At 43.3% G+C, this 21,062-nt stretch overlaps 1 long non-coding RNA gene across 13 annotated transcripts in view; it reads left to right on the forward strand.

Annotated features, from left to right (window-relative positions):
* Window positions 1-21,062, forward strand: part of LOC108176990 (uncharacterized) — a 174,042-nt gene that overhangs the window by 4,166 nt on the left and 148,814 nt on the right. For 11 of the 13 annotated variants that reach the window (XR_016213537.1, XR_016213544.1, XR_016213540.1 and 8 more), the window contains exon 2: window positions 3,200-3,343. This is a non-coding gene — a long non-coding RNA (uncharacterized LOC108176990). Of the gene's footprint in view, window positions 1-3,185; window positions 3,344-5,591; window positions 5,801-21,062 lie in introns of those variants that run through there. The other 2 variants (XR_016213538.1, XR_016213548.1) reach the window with 2 other exon arrangements.

A 21,062-nucleotide genomic window follows, 5' to 3' on the forward strand; every position in this document is an offset into this window, starting at 1 on the left:
ATAATCCTGTGTGTAGTGACTTGGTATTTGTTCCCCCATCTGAGTCTCCAGTTTGGAGCATTTGACTGGTATTCTGAACTTCCCAATAGAATGTATCCAGGTATCCAGGACAGACAAAAGAAGCACAAGTGAGCTGTCAGAAAGTAAAGGAGTTCGGGTTCCTCCTCACCCCCAGGGAAGGAAGACTGGCCCCAGAGAGGATATGAGCCATGCAGCAATTCCTATTCCTAAAACCTGAAGACAGCTCTGACATTGCTCCAACAGGTTATGGGTTCCTAGGTATTCCTAGGGAAATAGAAAAGCTCCCATGTCAGGCTCTCAAGAGGGAGCAAAAAACAGAGCCCCCTCCCTTGGCAAAGAACAGGACACAGCTGTGGCCCAGTTAAAGGCTTTCATGAAAAGAGGCAGGCAAGCAGCCGTGCTAACTGCTGTCCAAAGAGGCAGCTGTGTCATGCCAAACTGGACAGGTACCAAACCATGTTCATCATTTCTCGGGTAAGGCCAGACAACTCCAGGACCAGGATATAAAAGGTTGACATTTTTGGCTTAGCCTTTGGTCATGGAAAGCCTGGCTATTGCCTTCCTTGGCCGTGTAGCTTCCATACTCTTGGTGCTTCTCTTCGGACCATGTGTCCTCAATGCTCTCGTCCACTTCGTAGCAGAGTGCAAGCCGTCCAGCTGTAGATGGTCCCGAGACAGGGCTTCCAGTCTACTCTCGGGACGATATTGTTAAGGGAGCTAGGTAGACATCAGCCTGTGTGTGTGCAGCAGCAGAAGAAAAATGGGAATTTCTGTGTGGTTAAATGAATTGTAGTAACAAATCGGCACTTAGATATCAGAAAGCTTACTGTTGGGCCGGCGCCGCGGCTCACTAGGCTAATCCTCCGCCTAGCGGCGCCGGCACACCGGGTTCTAGTCCCGGTCGGGGCGCCGGATTCTGTCCCGGTTGCCCCTCTTCCAGGCCAGCCCTCTGCTGTGGCCAGAGAGTGCAGTGGAGGATGGCCCGGGTGCTTGGGCCCTGCACCCCATGGGAGACCAGGAAAAGCACCTGGCTCCTGGCTCCTGCCATCGGATCAGCGCGGTGCGCCGGCCGCAGCGCGCCGGCCGCAGCGCGCCGGCCGCGGTGGCCATTGGAGGGTGAACCAACGGCAAAGGAAGACCTTTCTCTCTGTCTCTCTCTCTCACTGTCCACTCTGCCTGTCAAAAAAAAAAAAATAAATAAATAAATAAAAAATAAAAAAAAAAAAGAAAGCTTACTGTTGTTGAATATCCTGGCTGGGTGGGGCCCAGCCCTCTCCCCAAGGGCAGCTTAGGAGAATCTCATCGGCCCTTCACCAAACTCAGGGAGTGGTTCCTCACTAAGAAAGGCCTTGGCCCAGCAATATCCTGGAAAGGGTGTGTTTGGGGGGCCACACAGTGCCCACACCCAACACCCACGTCAACTGCCGTCAGAAGGCAAACCGGGCTCTCGGTTCTTCACTGAGGTGCCCGCCTGCTCTACACACCTGAGTACACCTGTTAGGTGTATTCCATTATTTCCTCTTCATTACACTTTGCTACCTCCCTTACACACAAAACAAAAACATGGTTGCCAATATGAAAATTTAAATGGTGCCTTAATTTAGGTGACAGCTTTAATAGCCAAATGGTCTAGCGCCAGCTCCTTAACTTTAGCCTCTTCATTTGTAAAATGAGATCAAAATATGTACTTTGCAACTGGTGATGGACTTGAATGTTCTTGGGAGAGTGTCCTTAATAAATGAGTTTCTCCACTAAAAACATTGTTACACTTCACCTGTAAGTGTTTACGTATATTCCTTTGGCACAGAATTCTTCTGTATACTTTGCCATACGTGTCTTTATATGTTATATTATTGTATGTATATATATGTATGTAAGATCACAAAACAACAAAGCAACTGTGAATGTCTGCATGTACCGTGTGACGCTTTTGCCAGGGTGAAGTCAGGTTCATGGCTCCTTGATTAAAATTGTTGTATGATACAATCAGTCTGGAACAAGAGAGGAACTTGGTTCTCTGACTGCCTTGTTGCTTCACTCTGAGGTGGCTGTGTTGTTCAGTGGTTAAAGTCGCAGCATGGAGTGTGCATCAGCCATGGAAGTGAATTGTAGTTGTGTTGTTTTTGACAAAACCTCCCTTCCTCTCCTTTTAGACAAGATCAGGCATGCCCAGGATGGGAAGGCCTTAGACTCTGTCCTTGTAGGGCCATTGAGATAACTGCCAATGGCATCAACTGTGAGGCTGGCATGTGCTCAATAAGTTGTTGGTACTGCTGTTTATGACTAAGATTCACTTTAATCAGGGTCAGTCACAAGTCAGTCACACTCTGAGAGGAGTTAATGATAATGTGTGAAAAAGAATCCCTAATAGGAGAAAAATTGGTATTGGAAAATTTTGGGCAGTTTTTCTGATATTTTGTTTACTCAGGATATGAAATGTGCAAGGACACATTTAACTTCCTCTGATAATGAGCCTGGCAGGAAGTTGGAGAACAAAATAGAAAAGCTAGATTGCGCCACTAGGGTTCAAAGTTGTTTAAGACCCGACCATTACTAGGACAAAGACTTAGTAACCGAAATAGTACTTTTTAAATGAGATGGTGACCAGTTGTTGCTTCTTATGTTCTGAATGGGAATCTAGTGAGGAGGAACCACAGGGAGCAAGTCTGCAGGATTCCAAAAGTGGCCTTCTGGTGGTGGGGAGCTAATGACAACATGGTGTAACCCTCCCAGAAAATCCAGCGCTCTGGGGGAAGCAGGCCCTCCCAAGGCATCTTGAATGGCATGGTGTCACTCCAAAGATCTCCTGAATTTCTTTCACTTTGATTTTCCTGGCTATTAGGTAATAAACATGTATAAATCCAGTTTTTAAGATTTCAAGTCTCGTAAAAGGCCCAGAAAATTTCAGGTCAGTTAACAGTAACCCGGTTAAGCTGTTTCTTGGCACAGTTCTCTTAGTCCTAGCACATCTCTCTAGGCTGTAAATTAAACAGGCTCTCAGAGGAATGTAAGTGGCTTATTTTTAGGGGTTGGGTTTTGACAAAATGAGCCTGGGCAGTGATAGGTTACCAGAAGGAGAAAGATGATTTAATGCCTTTTAATTTTCTTCTTAAATTTCCAAAACCTCGAATTTTGCAAAATCACTTGTTATCTACTCAAACTAGCATATTCTTGGCAGATGAATGATTCATCATCATGAGACGGCGACGAGGCTGGACTGCAAGGCCCTGCTCTGCTGAGTGCGCCAAAGAGAAAGAGCCAGAAGAGCTGTCGGTCCTCTGAATCTAACTGGGAGTTGGTGTGAGCTTACAATCTGACTGCGGTAGGAAATTCAGCAACACACTCATCACTTTATTTTTAAAAATAGATTTGATTATTTGAAAGGCAGAGTTAGACACAAAAATACACAAACACACACACACGAATTGATTTTTTTCCATGCACTGGTTCACTGCCTAAATGGCTGCATAGGCTGGAACTGGGCCAGGCCAAAGCATGGAGCCAGGAGCTTCACCCAGGTCTCCCACATGGGTGGCAGGGGCACAAGCACATGGGCTATCTTCTGCTGCTTTTCCTGGCCATTAGCAATTAGTATCAGAAGTGAAGCAGCCAGGACTTGAACCAGCACCCATGTGGGATGCCGGTGATGGCTTAATGCCCTATGCTACGACACCAGCTCTTTAAGTTCGCCACTTGAATCAGAGAGCACAGAACTTTTAAAAGCATTATATTAAGGACTCTGGGAAAAAGGAATTTGTTAATTTTTAAGAACTACAAATTTACATCAATTTATCCTCTGCAGCAGTCGATATCCTGGTATTTCTTGCTTTCTCATTAATGGTGTGGTATGTGTCAAGTCACATTAACTCTTTGTGTTTGTTACTCTTCTTGGGCATAGACAAAGTAAGGCATGCCAAAGTCAATGCAGGCCATCATGTACATCTGTACAGAGAACATGCAGTAGTGAATGCCGGAGGTTGAGATTCAGAGAGCAGGCGCTTCAAAACTTAGGTGAATTTTTAAAAGGCTGTTGTCATACCCTTCATAAAAAATATTACATCATTTTTTAATGATGTATTTTATTTGAAAGATGAAATTATGGGGTAGGGGGAGGAGGGTAGAACGCTTCCATCACTGGTTCACTCTCCAAATGGCCACAAGACATCAGAACTCCATCCAGGTGTCAAAGTGGGTGGCAGGCATCAAAGCATTTGAACGGTCATCTGCTGCCTCGTGAGATGTGCTAGCAGGAGTAGCCAGGAGTCAAACCAGTGGCAGTGTAATAGGCCTGTGGGCATTCCAAGCAGCAGCTCGACATGCTGCACCTTGAGCCTGTCCTAACAAAAGAATTTGAAATATGAAGATGAAATATGCGTATGAAGAATCTTCCAAAAGTTCATGTAATTTATGAAATGTGTATTATGAAAAAACTGCATGGATTTCAATGTTTTCACCAAATTAACATTTTCATTACCTTTCCATGTATTTTTGAGGTTTTCTCATACTTAATTTTTTAACCATGGACACTAGAAATAGAAGTTCTATATGATCCAGCAGTTCCACTACTGGACATTTATCCAAAAGATGTGAAATCATTATATCAAAAGGAACCTGCACCACTGTTTGTTGTGACACTATTCAAAATAACCAAGATACAGAATTCTCCAAATGTCCATCATTGGATGAATAGAAAAAGAAAATGTGGTGTATATACACAATGGAATATTATTCACGAAAATGAAATCTTGTCATTTGCAGCAAAATGAATAGTACTGGAGGGCATCATTTCAAGTGAAATAAGCCAGACAGAGAAAGAGAAATACTACATGAAAGAGAATACTACATAAACGCAAATACTCCATCTGAATACAGAGTAGTAATTACTAGAGGAGGGGACAAGTTCAGGGTTGATAGAGGGATTTAGGTAACAAATAGCAAATCAGAGTTCCATCAAAGAAATGTTATTAAGAATATAGTGAAATAACAAGTTCACAACAAACTATTGTGTATTTTATGAGCAAGTATAATAAAGGAACTCCAAAACTAATTATAAGCAAATGTCAAAGATGGAAAATGACTTCTCTGATTTTATAAGTACAACTGTATACATGTATTGAAGTATACCATATTCCATAAATATGTACAATTATTAATATATATTTTTAAAAATGCCTGAGATTCAACATCAGTACCTGGGTTTGAGTCCTGGCTCTGCTTCTGATTATAGTTTTCTGCTAATGTGCACCCTTGGAAGGAACAAGTGATGGCTCAAGTACTTGGGTCCCTGCTACCCATGTGGGGGAACTGGATTGAGTTCCTGGCTCATGGCTTTGGTTAGGCCTAGCGCTATGTGTTGCAGACATTTGAGGAGTAAACTAGTAGATGGGAAATTTCTTTGTTTCTCTGCCTCACAAATAAATAAAATAAAAATTTTAAACATTTTGAAAGACTGGATTTTGAAAAGAAATACAGGCCGGCGCTGTGGCATAGCAGGTTAAAGCCCTGGCCTGCAGTGCCAGCACCCCATATGTGTACCAGTTCTAGTCCCAGCTGCTCCTCTTCCAATCCAGCTCTCTGCTATGGCCTGGGAAAGCAGCACAAGATGGCCCAAGTCCTTGGGCCCCTGCCCCTGCGTGGGAGACCTGGAAGAAGCTCCTGGCTCCTGGCTTCAGACTGGCACAGCTCCGGCCATTGCGGCCATCTGGGGAGTGAACCAGCAGATGGAAGACCTCTCTCTCTCTCTGTCTCTACTTCTCTGTAACTCTGTCTTTCAAATAAATAAAATAAATCTTTAAAAAAAATACAGATTGTTGTTCTCTGTAGTGACACCAGGTCGAGAAACTCCAGATTTGGAAAGGGTTGTAGAGATGGTCTGCTCCAATGCTGCTTTTACAGGGGAGGACAGTGCGGGTCAGAGTATGGGCAAGCTGCACCGAGCGGCCTAGCAGCAGCGTCTCTACCACCCTGGGGAGTCTCGGAGTCATGGGGTGATTGCCTTCACCGCTTTTCTAGAATGTGAAGACAAGGATGTGCGTCACCTGCAACCCTGAGCTGCGGGGTTAAACAATTATGATTAAATGTGGAACGCTAAGCCTACTGCCTTTTACTACAGACTGGGGCTCCACCCTGGCTTCCCATCAGATCCACTGAAAGGGCTCTTTCAAAGTCAGAGATTACCAAAGTTGAGTTCCACAAGTGGTTTTGTGTTGGAAAGAATGGTTTAAAATGTAAATATGCTGACAAGTCAAAAAGCCTAAGTAGTAAGTCAAGGATATCATACTCACAGGAACAACTGTTCTAGGCTTGTGAGAACCAAATGGAATATGCCCGATGAGTGTGTGAGTATTTGTGTGTTGTCTGAGCTCTCTGCATGCATTAGGTCAAGTGCAGGAATTCTGGCTTTCTCAGGGTCTCTTACAGACAGGTGCAGTTTGGCTCAAGGTCCTTGTGCCCCACCTCAACATGAGACTAGGCATAGAGTGAGCTGTAGAGCTCCCCAAATGTAAAACAGTATACTTCACACATACTCAAAGTAGAGTATTTAAATAAAAATAGCTGGTATTGAGAACAACCCCATTGGTGGTAAATATTTAAAGTTACTATGATTTTCCAATATTTCTATATTTGGCCATTGTAAGATTTAATGTTCAACAGCAAACATGAGATGGCATTTTCATATTAGTATAATTCCAAGATGGTTTAATAATGGGTCTACTTCTAAGGTTGAGGCAGGATAGAAAACGTCCACAAAGGATAGTACATTCAAGGTGGCCCATGCCGGCAGAGCTATTACCATCTTTTCTTTCAAGGGAATGAGGACAAAGGCAGTTGACAAAAATGGGGAAGTATACAGTCAGGAGTTGGCCTTGAAAGGAAGAGGGACTTTCATTCAAGGGACACAGCCTACACAAGCTGGCCACCCAGGGAGAATGATCTCCTTCCCTCCTTCCCCTCTGATCTCCTAACACCTCTACATTGGCCAACCCAAGGAGTCAGCAAAGGAGTGGAGTGGTCTGGAGAGAGTACCCAGGGATCCAAGGGACTCTGCCCAGTAGAGGCATCAGAGAAGTTGAGGCCTTGAAAAGGTCCACATAGTTGATAATGCTGTTAATGACTACATCACACACTTAGTGAATGTCTACTACGTGCCAGGCACTCCTCCTAGTCATCGGAAACACGAAGATGAACACTGAATTCCTTGCATAAAGGAGCTCCCGGGTTAATTGCTGTGCATCAGGACTACGTGCAAGACTGAAACTTTCATGTTACATGGAAGGGTGAGATGCCAAGCACGTGCTACAGCGTGTGAAGGATTTCAGCCCCAGCTGTAAAGGAACTTACTTGCCTGCAAAGACTGCCTAAAGATAACAGGAAATGCATTTCCGGGAAGCAAGGCGAATCTGTTGGGAGAGCAGAGAGAAAACAATATCAGGATGTGGCCTCGAGACCTGAGCACAAGAAGTGAGGCTGATCAAAGTGCACAGTTAGGGAAGTCCTGAAGCAATGGGGTGGAGATGTCTCCGAGTCTGGCAAGTGGTGTGTGTGGGTGTGTGTGTGTGTGTGTGCAGAGGGTCAGGGCGCACTTAGGTCTGGGTGTCAGAATGGAGGGACAGGAGGAAGTGAGTGTCTACAACACACGTAGACGTCTTGTCAAATGTTCTTTAGGAGAACTTGGGCGAAATGCCAAGTACAATCCCCAGGTCACAGGGGCTGTCCCTGTCCCTTCGGTTAGTGCAATTTCTCCTGTCCCCTGTTGGTCTGTACCCAGAGCTCAGCCCCTTCACCAGTGTCTACACAGGAACACACTTTACTCCTGGAAGCCACGTAGAGCAGCTTTGTCCTTTGTGGACTTGATGAGGCATTTTGGGAAGATGGGAAGGGGTGGGCATCAAAAGTGTCGCCAGGATGCTCATGCTTGCTTCTCTCTCCTTGCTCCACATTTTCTTTGTTTCAACCTCCAGATATCCTCAGAAACTTCACTATCCTCTTCCTTCTATCATTGTTAACCCAGTCAGAGTGCTTCAGCAGGTGTTTCTAACTTACTGTAGCAGATGTCTTGGCTTTTGAAGATTTGCACTGTCACGGTCATCTAAAATTCTCATGAACATGCAGATTCCTGGTGTCTCAGAATTTCCATTCCTAAGAGGTTCCCTGTTGATGTAGATGCTGATGGTTAGGGAACCACACTTTGCACGCCGTTGATCACCACTTTTATTTCGCAGTAATTTTATTCCTTTATGGATGTCATCAAGACACGTCCAGGTGGTTTGTTTCAGGGGCAGCTCCAGCAACTTTGGGAAATACTGTTTTGTTTACAGTAGACTGAATGCAGTCCCCTATCCAAACTGGAATTTGCCTAAAACCAAATCATAACATTGCTTAAATCAGTGGGTGATAGTGGTAGACAGAGATCACTACATGATTTTTAATTTTGGCCTACTACTTGATGGTAACAAACATTTTATATAACTGGTATACTCTTCATATTCAGGAAAATACACTCAGAGCTGGTGTGGGGCAATGAGTTTAACTGCTGCCTGCAATACAGGCATCCTGTAAGAGTACCAGTTGTAGTCCCCACTATTGCACTTCCATTCTAGTTTCCTGCAAATGCTTCTGGGAAAACAACAGAAGGTGGCTCAAGTTTTTGGGCCTCTGCCACACATGTGGAAGACCTGGGTGGAGTTCTAGGCTCCTGCTTTTGGCCTGGCATAGACCTGGATCTTGAGGCCATTTGGGGAGTGAACCAGCAGATGGAATATCTTTTGTTCTCTCTCTCTTACTCTTTTTATTTCCCTGCCCACTCCCCATAACTCTGCCTTTCAATTAATAAATAACTCTTTAAAAATACACACTCAGCTTGTAAGCAAATATTGAAGTAGCTCACAAAATTCAACATGTCTAAGTTACATTTTGATTTATTGCATTTTATTTAACAGTTCTTTTCTGTTACCAATTCCTAGTATATGCAGAGCACTTTCTTTTTGAGGAAAGAACGAAAAATTTAGGATAGGAAACAAATGAGTACACAGATAAAAAAGGGGGTGAAAAAAGATGAGAAAGGAAAACATTGTATTTTAGGGAATGCATGGAAACAACTGGCCTTGGAGGACCAAGATGAACATTGATTCACAGTTTGTGTGATCTTTAAATCCTTGGTTGATGCTAAGTGCTGGGGATACAGGTGTAGACCAGGTGGAAGAGAATGCATCCCAGGATAAGTGCTGAAAGGGTGTGAGTCAGCCACCAATGTGTGTATCCACACGTTAGAAAACACAGCACCAACGACAGCGTAAATAAGTAAAGACTTAGTTTTGATTCATAGCAAAATGCCTGGAGGTAGTTGGTCGGTGTGGTTCCAGCACTTCAGAATCATTGCCAAGATCTCTGTGGGCTTCATTATTTGTTTGTTTTAGATTTTTTTCTATGATCTTAAGATGGGAGCTATATTCTGCCAATATTTTGTCTACATTTGAGAAAGGAGTGAAGAAGGCAAGATTTTGATCCAACTTGTTCCAATTTATTGGGAAAACAAAATCATTTCCAGAAATCCCTTGCAGGATTTCATTTACATACTGTAGACCATGGATCACGTGGCCAGCTCTAGTTACAAGGGATGACCAAAAACAAAGTATTTAGCAAGGTGTGTTCCCACTCCTCACCCTCTAGAATTATGTTATCGTTACCAAGAGCAGAAGGAGACATAGGCTAGATCTTCAAAAGGTTCATGGAAAATGTCTATTGTGAAACAACTATGTGTGGACTTCAAATTATTTTTAAACCAAAATAAACTTATCTTTAAAAAAAATGTTTTATTCTGACAAATCAGGAGTAGTATGAGCTACTGAGCTGGAACAGGGGTTTCTGCTGCCCAGGGCTGATCTTTATTTGGGAATGGGGGAGAAAGCTTGCTGGTAGGGTTAGTCTCAGGGCAAGGGCTAGATGAAGGAAGACAGCAGGAAGTACTCTGAGCGAAAGAGCAAACAGCTATTAACTAACTATATGAAAATTTTTCATTTTTTAAAGATTTATTTATTTGAAAGTTAGAGCTGGAGAGGGAGAGGGAGAGAGAAGGAACTTCCATCTGCTGGTTCACTCCCAAGAAGGCTGCAACAGCAGAGGCATGGTCAAGCTGAAGAACTTCATCTCAGTTTCTTGTGTGAGTGGCAGGGGCCTAAACACTGAAGCTGTCTTCTGCTTGTCCCAGGCCATTAGCTGGGATCTCTTTTTTTTTCTTTTTTTTCTTTTTTTATTTTTTATTTATTTTTTTTTTTTTGGACAGGCAGAGTGGACAGTGAGAGAGAGAGAGACAGAGAGAAAGGTCTTCCTTTGCCGTTGGTTCACCCTCCAATGGCCACCGCGGCCAGCGCACTGCGGCCGGCGCACCGCGCTGATCCGGTGGCAGGAGCCAGGAGCCAGGTGCTTTTCCTGGTCTTCCATGGGGTGCAGGGCCCAAGCACCTGGGCCATCCTCCACTGCACTCCCTGGCCACAGCAGAGGGCTGGCCTGGAAGAGGGGCAACCGGGACAGAATCTGGCGCCCCGACCGGGACTAGAACCCGGTGTGCTGGCGCCGCTAGGCGGAGGATTAGCCTAGTGAGCCGCGGCGCCGGCCATTAGCTGGGATCTCTATCAGAAGTGGAACAGCCAGGACATGAATTTGTGCCCCAGTGGGATGCCAACAATAGTTAACTCTCTGTGCCCCAACACTAGCTCCTAAACTACTCTTTTAATTCTATTTTTCCTCCATTTTTTTTTTAAAGGCAGAGAGCTAGAGAAATAGAGGAAGATAGATGGAGAGAGATCTCCCATTTGTTGGTTCACAACAGCCAGGGCTGGGCCAGGCTGAAACTTGGAGGTGAGAGTTCCGTCCAGGTCTCCCATGTGGGTGGTGAGGACTCAAGTAGTTGAGCCATCACTTGCTGGCCCTCCACCCATAGTGTCCATTTGCAGGAAGCTGTAATTGGGAGCAGAGCTGGGCCTTGAACCCAGAAACTCTGATACTGTGTGCTGGAGTCCCAAGCACCAAATGAGGCACCAAATGCCCACCCCTCTGCGAGATAGCCTAGTTTAGCAGTGCATTAGAAGGAGGACCTTGGGAAACTATTTAACACTGTCAGAGACGACCAGCTAGTACACTGATATACTTTCTTCAGGGTCTACACACACAGTGAGTGTTCAGTAAATTAGACTTCAGGGTGCATTGCCCAAGATCTGGCCCGGGGTTGGGAAAGAGCATCTTCAGGATGACTGCAGGAAACGATGGTGGAAGGGTGCAGGAATCAGCGACTGACTAACCCGTAGCTTGTTGCAGTCTCACAGATGACTGCAGCTGTATATGTTAGCAAATTCTTTCCAGTCTACTTTTAGCCTGGCACTGTTCGCACTACTAAATTTCACAGACTTGAGCGTTTACGTGAGCCAGTGAAAATGAACTGTAACTCACAAAGCATGAGTAGACGAGGCTTGCGTGCACCATTCTAATGAGCATGCCTACACTGTTTGGATTTTCTCTGAATTGCCTTCTCTATCTTGTGAAATACACAAGGTGAGCACTTAGGTAGTTCTGAACAGCTGCTCCTGATTCAACTCAGTAGATTGTAGAATCTGCATGGAATGCAAAATGACTTTGCCCTGATAGGAAAATGTAGAACCCAAGTGCTATTTTTGTCCTGTAGAGTAGAATGACCGATCGGTGCCATGGGCCCTTGTAAAATGGCATCACCAGAACTGTGGAGCCTGCAGAACGGGTCATAAGAAATGATGGGAATGGAATGACATGCAAAGGAGGTTGCCGCTCTGCCAATGATGGGAATGCGGTGCGTCAGAGCCCGTGATCCGAGAGAGACGCCCTTAGAGCTGCTGGAGGAGAGAGTGCGTTCATTGCTGAGCCAAGGAGTTGGTAATTGGAAAGGACAAAATCAAAGCCACGCTGAGTGTGTAGGATAGGACCAAGGACTCAGAGGCACACCCCCGAGTAAATACCACAGTAGCTTGAGTGATCATCATGCTGCCTCGTGCTGCAGACCTGTATCACCACCACAGTGGGTACATCCGCCCTCATCGCCAAAAAGAGAAAAATCGCTCATCTCCTAAGCATTCCCCACCCCCCAAAGAAGAAACTCATCCTACTTAGTCTAACTCGCATTTCCTTCTCTTCAAGTAAGTGTCCTTGGGAAAATGCTGCCTGCCAAGACTGGTATAGGTGGTTTGCACCTGTTCTTACAACTTTTTGAAGTGTTTCTTAGAGCACACGTGGTTTACTACATTAAGTCTTTGATATGTTACATATTTCATTCAAATACCACATTTTCAATGAGGCTTTCCTGGTCTAGATGTTCAAAATTGGGTCGTTCACTGTCCCATTATTTCTTCCCTGTTCCTCTCTTCCCTACTTTATACTCCAGAGCACACCCCACCTTCAAGTAGGCTAGAAGATTGACTTACTGTGTTGCCTGATTTTGGTGTTCTCTGACAAAGTAAGCATTACATGGAATGTTGTCTTAACTTGTGTTTGTTACTTTGCCTTTGTTTGTAATCCTAGCACTAGAAGAGTCTCTGGCAGATAGTAAGTTCCCAATAGGCCCTTGGAAAGTAAAATTGATTCCCAACAGAATCCTTTGCAATCTAAATAGACTGCTATGCTAAGTGTCTGGTGCGGGGATTACACTGTGTATGTGTACTAGGTACACCTTACTCTCTTTTTTAGTCTTGATACTGGGACCTTTGATGGGTAAAAAATGAGGTGGAGTAGTACCTTTTATAAAACATGATCTTACCAGTACCTTTTTAAAATTTATTTTTGCTTTGGAGAGAGAGCAAGCATTAGTGCACCAGACAGGGAGGCAGAGACATTTTTCCTTTTGTTGATGTCCCAAATGGTGGTAACAGCTAGGATGCACCTGGCTGAAGCAGGAACCTGCACTCCATTACTGTCTCTCAGATGGGTAACAGGGGCCTAAATACTTGAGCCATCACCTGATAGCTCCCAGGGTGTGTATTGGAAGGAAGCTGGATGGAAAGTGGAGGAGCCAGGGCTGGAACCTGGCACTCCAAGTTAGGATGCAGGCATCCCAAGTGGTGACTTAAGTGCTGGGCCAAGCACCTCCCCTGGTCCTTATTCTAAGTGTGTATGTAGATTCTTGCTCTTGGTTGGACATCCAGAAGTTACCTGGGCAGGGGTGACCTCACATTTACTATTTTTCCTTTTCCTTTTTTTTTTTTTTTTTGACAGGCAGAGTTAGAGAGACAGAGAGAAAGGTCTTCCTTTTTCCGTTGGTTCACCCCCTAAATGGCTGCTACAGCCGGTGCGCTGTGGCGATCCGAAGCCAGGAGCCAGCTCCCTCCTCCTGGTCTCCCATGCAGGTGCAGGGCCCAAGCACTTGGGCCATCCTCCACTGCACTCCTGGGCCACAGCAGAGAGCTGGACTGGAAGAGGAATAACTGGGACAGAATCCGGCGCCCTGACCGGGACTAGAACCCGGTGTGCCGGTGCTGCAGGTGGAGGATTAGCCTAGTGAGCCACGGAGCCGGCCTTACTATTTTTCTCCACTCTCAAAACACTACCCTAAACCTGCATGCAGTTTAACAGCTTTAACAGCTATGGCCTTTGTATTCTTACTTTTTAATTCCTAAAAAAGTCATTTGAAGGACAGAGTCAGGCAGGGAGACAGAGTCACTCCCCAAATGCTCATGATTGTTCTCTGTGTAGGACCAAAGCCAGGAGCCAGGACTCAGTTGAGGACTCTCATATGGGTGGCAGGGATCACTTGAGCCATTATTGCTGCCTCCCAGGCAGAGTTTGAATTAGCAGGAAGCTGGTGTCAGGGACCAGATACCTGGGAAGCAAATACAGGCACTGTGGTGTGGGATAGGGGACATCTTAATGGTTACTTTGGCTGTCCCTGGCATTTATATGAAAGGGCTTGCATATGGAAAAAAAACATATTTCGGGGGCTCTATCCCACTTTATTCTTATGCTTTAATTCTCCAAAAACAAATAGACAAAGCAAATACTTTACCTTCCTTGGAGTCTTAATGTAAATAATTCTAAAATAAGTTATCTGTTGGCTGTTTTTCATTCTACCTTTCTAACATGCTAAACTTGTATATCTGGAAACACTGTATTACTTAAACACAGTGTTAGGTAATACTATTATTGAATATTTGCTAAGGTTATCTCATACATATGTGTATATTTAATTGTCACAGAAACCCTGTACATATTCTCACATTATAGGTGAGAGAACAGAGATGTTGTGCGAATCAAAGTCTCCACATAATTTCTGCTACAGGTAGAAAACAAGATATTTGCTAATTGTACCTTTGTGTAAGTTTTTCAAAGCTGATTATTAATTAAGGCTTTGAGCACTTACTGGAAAGGTGACAACAAGAAAAATAATTGAGATTTCTTATTTTCTGGTTTGTTGGACCAGGATGACATTTAAATCCATATGATTGAATACAAAATTTACCCAAGGAGGAAAACATAGGGATGAGAATCCTATTGGTTTGTTATTCCTAATCATTAAACAAGACCAGCAATGGTAGGAAGGAGGAATGGGAAGTGGGAGACATGGCATGTGTGTACCTGAAGATGGAAGTAGGACTCCTAAATCCTAATTCGCTTTGCATAACATCATGTGATAAAATGTTTGATCAGTGCTTCTGCTAAATATGTATTCTCATGATGGCCAGATGTCAAAAATCGGCTTCATAAAGTTCTATCAGGTAGCTGACTCTGGCACTGGATTAGTAACATGTATCCACATTCTTTACGGGGATTATTTCTGGCATCTCTTAATTTTGTATTGCTAAGGCAAATCAACACCAAAATTCGAGCCTGTGAAATTCACACCAATTTCTCAGCTGTTGTGATTTATGATTTGGTTGTTTGTGTGTCTGGCTTCAGCTGTGAGTCTGATGGCTGGGATCCTGTTCCCTGGCTGGCTTGCCCAATTCTAAGCACTCTGTTGGCTCTTAGCAAATAATAAATTATTTCAGTCATAACCCCTTAGCATTCTTGTCTAGACAGTCTTCCATGTGGTACAGTTGGTTGTTTCCATGTTTTTGTCAATAAGAGCACAATTATGAAGTTTACATACAGAGTTTTACAAAATCCTAGCCTCTCAAAATAACCAAGTGTGAGCTCCAGTGAGAGCCATATTTTACAACAGAATGTTTTTGAAAATGCTATAATTGGTTTGGAGGGCTTTAAGAAGCATTTTCTTATCAACTAGATTTCAACAAATTGAGTTCTTATGGTACAGACATTTGGGGATAAGAAATTGCTGTCTCTACTGAATGAAGAGTATCTGGGTTATTCCTGCATAATGTGTTCTCTGTTCTACGAACAAGAACTGTTTTCATCAATGGTTGCACAACTCAGTTTTGTGTACAGTTTGGAATTGGAAATTATTCATTTGTTTTCAAAGGTAAGGAGCTCTGCTACTATTTTTATAAATTTTTTTATTTGTTTGAAAGGCAAATAGAGAATAACTTATTAACCAGTTCTGCTGTTATGAATTACATGGATGTCTACCTGTAGAGTACAAGGAGAATCTTTAGAAAAACTCACACAAAAATGGAGTTAAAATACAAGTTTATTTTTGTGTAAAATATTTGGAGATCCATGCACAGTTCACTGGTACACATTTCCCATGAACTTTTTGGGGACACCTCTTATATTCCTCATATAAAAAATATTTTGTACTAGAGTAAGTTTACCTTTTAATTCAATTGTCCATGACCTTTCTGAAGTCCCTTCACATAAGCTCATGTAAAAGAATAAACATGGACTTGGGGTGGGCATCATGGTACTGCTTGTTAAGCTGCTTGCTGCTTGGTGTGGCCACATCCCATATTGGAGGGCCAGTTCAAGTCCTGGCTGCTCTGCTTCCAACACAGCTGTCTGCTAATGTACCTGTGAAGGCAGCAGGTGCCGGCTCAGGTGCTGAGTCCCTGCCCCCTATCTGGGAGACTGGAATGGAGTTCCTGGCTCGTGGCTTTGGTCTGACCCAAATGGGTAGTAAACCAACAGAAGGAAGATCTTTCTATCCCTCTCTGTCACTCTGCCTGTCAAATAAAACAACTAAATAAATACTTAAACACATTTATTTCTGAGGCATCTTTTTTAAAAATTTAGAGGCAGAAAGATAAAGATTAACAGCTCTGTCTGCTGGCTCACTCCCTAAATGGCTGCAAGAGCTGGCATTGGGCAGAGCTGCAGCCAGAAGCTAGGAACTCAGTCCTGGGAGGCAGGAACTCGGGTGCATCATCATCACTACCTTAGCAGATCTGCATTAGCAGGAAGCTGGATTCAGGAGCAGGAGTGGCATGGGCATTGTAACTGGTGACTTAACCACTAGGCAAAAAGTCTGCCCCTGCGTCTTCATCTTTTTTTTTTTTAAAGGTTTATTTATTTTACTGAAAGTCAGAGTTAAAGAGAGATGGGGGAAGAGGGGAGAGAGACAGAGATCTTCCATCCACTGGTTCACTCCCCCAAATCACTGGGATGGGTCTGAAGCCAGGAGTTTTTTTTTTTTTTAAGGATTTATTTATTTTTATTTGAAAATCAGAGTTACACAGAGAAGGAGAGGCAGAGAGAGAGAGAGAGAGAGAGGGAGGGAGGGAGGCAGAGAGAGAGAGAGAGGGAGGCAGAGATAGAGGAGGTCTTCCATCCGCTGGTTCACTCCCCAGTTGTCCACAACAGCCAGAGTTGTGCCAATCTGGAGCCAGGAGCTTCTTCCGGGTCTCCTATGTGGATGCAGGGGCCCAAGGACTTGGGCCATCTTGTGCTGCTTTCTCAGGATAGCACAGAGCTGGATTGTAAGTGGAGCAGCATGGACTCGAACCGGCGCCCAGAGAGGATGCCGGCACCGCAGGCGGCAGCTTTACCCGCTACGCCGCAGCACTGGCCCCAGGAGCTTTTTTCTCTGTCTCCCATGTGGCTACAGAGGCTCAAGTACTTGGGCCATCCTCAACTGCTTTCCCAGACCTCTAGCGGGGAGCTAGATCTGAAGTGGAGCAGCTGGGGCTCTAACTGGCAACCGTATGGGATGCCAGCATTGCAGGTAGCAGCTTTAACCTCGATGCCACAGCGCCAGCCTATCTTAATCTTTTTATCTCCTGTCTTGCCTTTCTGTAGGTGATTACTGAACATATATTCAGTAAAGAAGTTGAAGTTTTATTTAATCCAAATTAAAAGCTATCATTAGTTTTCTATAGTTATCATTGTATACTTTCTAGTTGCTGTACTTCATTCTTGAAAACTTGGCAGCCGGCGCCGCGGCTCACTAGGCTAATCCTCTGCCTTGCGGCGCCGGCACACCGGGTTCAGTCCTGGTCGGGGCGCCGGATTCTGTCCCGGTTGCCCCTCTTCCAGGCCAGCTCTCTGCTGTGGCCCGGGAGTGTAGTGGAGGATGGCCCAAGTGCTTGGGCCCTGCACCCCATGGGAGACCAGGAGAAGTACCTGGCTCCTGCATCGGATCAGCGCGGTGGGCCGGCCGCAGCGCACCGGCCGAAGCGGCCATTGGAGGGTGAACCAACAGCAAAGGAAGACCTTTCTCTTTGTCTCTGTCTCTCATTGTCTGCTCTGCCTGTCAAACAAACAAACAAACAAACAACAACAAAAACACAAAACTTGGCTCCAGCTGAAAATATGGCCATGAAATCTGATGCAAAAAGAAAATTATCTCCTATTGTGCAGAATGAAATGTGCTATGATAGTGGAAATATGGGTAGACTATTTTCTTTTGGTTGAAGAAACTTTGATTACAACTGCATTTTTTCAGTATTGGAAATAAATGTCCCAGGAAAAAAAATGGCTTTAGGGTTTTTTCTTTTTTTTTTCCTCATTGCATTATGGAAGGCAGTTCATTTAATTCACTTAGTGAATTAGCCTCCTACTTAAACATAAGGCACTTGATTTGGACTACAGTAGAGCACAGAAAATACAAATGGCCAGGATAGGTCATGTGAGGATAGTAACTTGGCTGACTACTCTGTCTTCTTCTGGAGTCTGATCAATATCTGTAGGTGAAAATAATCCCTATTAGGTCACTGAAATGTTTATGAGCTGGTTTCAAGTTTTCTGCTTTCCTAACTTGGATTATAAACTTCCTATAATTATTTAATAGTGGTTTTGAAGATCAGATACAGATTTTTAAAAAGATTTATTGGGGTATCACATAAACCCTGGCGTTCTGATCTTTACCTTCACTTGAATAGAAACAACTATTGATCCCATACCACAGTCATTTAGGGACCAATGGATTGTAGTCACAGATTTGATCTGCTGGTTTTCTTCCATGTTCTCTCCTTGCTGCCAGAAAAACCCTGCTTGGCTCAGTGATTCCACAGTATTCCAGCAACTTGTTAAGGTTGAGAAACATTACCATTGGGGACTATAACGGCTAAGAGGGAGAATAATGAATAAATCATAACTAATGTATTATAACGGGCATTTGTTATGAGTTAAAGCTATTTTTTTTAAAAAATAACATTTTCTATGCTGATTATTGTGTGATGAACTTTGTAGGGTATTTCGCTCTTAGTAGATAATTTAGAATTATAATTTAAATATCTGGGATGACAAATAATTTCTCTAGTGCGTCCAATATGTTTTGTTTTATTCTGCGGATAACATTTTTTTTTAATTTGACTTTTTTAGAAACTTAATTGACTTTAAAGAGGCACCCAAGAATGATACATCTTTTGTGAGCACTTAGACATAGTTATAATACAACTCTTTGAGGACAGAGGTCCTACATGGGAAGTTAGTGCACAGTGACTAACTAACTTTGACAATTAATACTCTTATGTATGACATCAGTGTTCACCTGAGGCTCATGGCATGAGCCTCCCTCAGTATTTAGACAAGGCCATAAATAAAGTGGAAATTACGCCATTCAGAGAAACATACATCCTTAGATGGCCACTTCTTTGCACTGGCGACTCACACACCTATGTCCTTCATGTAGGACATTTTTTTGCCACAGTGTCTTGGCTTTCTGTGCCTGACGTGCTCTCAGCCAAACTGGAATGTCTGAAGGGCTGATTTTGAGGTCAGAGTATTATTTAAAGTGATTGTCATTCTGTCAGTCTGTCGTGTGGACTGCTTCCCATGTTAGAGCATTCGCTCTTTTTTTCTAAATATTTATTTATTTTTATTTGAACGGCAGAATTATAGAGAGGCAAAGAGCGAGAGAGAGGTCTTCCACTGTTGGTTTACTCCTCAGATGGCCGCAATGTCTGGTGGTACGCTGATCCAAAGCCAGGAGCTTCCTCTGGGTCTCCCATGTGGGTGCAGGGGCCCAAGGACTTGGGCTATCCTCCACTGCTTTTCCAGGCCATAGCAAAGAGCTGGAATGGAAATGGAGCAGCTGGCACTTGAACCAGCGCCCATATGGGATGCCAGCACTGCAGGTGGCAGCTTTATCTGCTATGCCACAGTGCTGGCCCCATAATTCACTCCTTTTTAATTCTACCTATTATTATTACCAAACCTTTAATCCTATCCATATGATCACTTTAACACTTAATATGGTATTTATACCACCCAGCTTAAGGAGATTTGGGTTCCATGGCAAGTTTTTTTTTTTTAACTTTTATTTAATGAATATAAATTTCCAAAGTACGGCCTATGGACTACAATGGCTTCCCCCCCACAACGTCCCTCCCACCCGCAACCCTCCCCCTTCCCACCCCCTCTCCCCTTCCACTCACATGAGGATTCACTTTTGATTCTCTTCATATATAGAAGATCAGTTTAGCATACATTAAGTAAAGATTTCAACAGTTTGCTCCCACACAAAAACATAAAGTGAAAAATAATAGATGATTTTTTAAATGATGATGAAATCAGATCAGACCTATTTAAACTGTACCCTTAGAGGTAAGTCCATAGGAATGTATATAGAACTATATATAGCTTTACAGTTATGAACATCATATACTTCATAATTACAACTTTAGGAACATGGTGATTCTTCCCACCATGCCCACCTTCCCACCTATACACTGAACCCTTCTTCCTCCTCCCTCCTCCCTCTCAAACTCCCACTTTGATTTTTTACTGAGATCTATTTTCAATTGAATTTACTTAACATAGTTAAACATATGTATAAAGAGTTCAACAAATAGTATGTGTGTGTGTGTGTATATATATATATATATATATATATATAAGTGTTCCTCAATAGTCAAGACACAAGGGCTGTTCAAAGTCATTGCTTCTTAAAGTGTCAATTTCACATCTACAGATTGCCTTTTAGGTGCCCTATTAGTTAACACAGGTCAGGGAGAACATGTGGTATTTGTCCCTGTGGGACTAGCTTATTTCACTAAGTATGATGTTTTCCAGTTTCATCTATTTTGTTGTAAATGACCGGATTTCATTTTTTTATTCTGTAGTATTCCATAGTGTAAATATCCCATAATTTCTTTATGCAGTCTTCAGTTGAGGAGCATTTGGGTTGATTGAATGTCCTAGCTATTGCGAATTGAGCTGCAATAAACATGGGGGTGCAGATAACTCTCTGATATGCTGATTTCATTTTCTTTGGGTAAATTCCCAGGCATGGGATGGCTGGGTCATTTGGAAGGTCTATATTCAGATTTCTGAGATACTTCCATACTGTCTTCCATAGTGGCTTTACCAGTTTACCTTTCCACCAACAGTGGTTTGGGTAACTTTTTCCTGTGGATAACATTCTAAAAAAATTATATATGTAGAATTTTGTAGATACTATATAAAAAATACAGTACTCTACAGAATTTTATGTAAGTAACATTTCTAAAAGTATTTTTAAATTTCACATTTATGTTTAGTAAGTTAAAGTTGAGGTTGCATTTTTAAAATTATCTATTTGTTTGAAAGGCAGAGTGACAGAGAGTGGTGGGGGAGAGAGTGAGTGAGCTAGTTTTTATCCATTGGTTTACTCCCCAAAAGGCCTCAACAATTGGGACTGGGGCAGGCTGAAGCCAAGAGCCTAGAACTTCTTCCAGGTCTCTCACATGAGTGACAGGGACCCAAGTACTTGG

The sequence above is a fragment of the Oryctolagus cuniculus genome, chromosome 9 (genome assembly GCF_051225735.1).
Source record: "Oryctolagus cuniculus isolate XC-2025 breed Fujian yellow rabbit chromosome 9, ASM5122573v1, whole genome shotgun sequence".
NCBI classification, from domain to species: Eukaryota; Metazoa; Chordata; class Mammalia; order Lagomorpha; family Leporidae; genus Oryctolagus; species Oryctolagus cuniculus.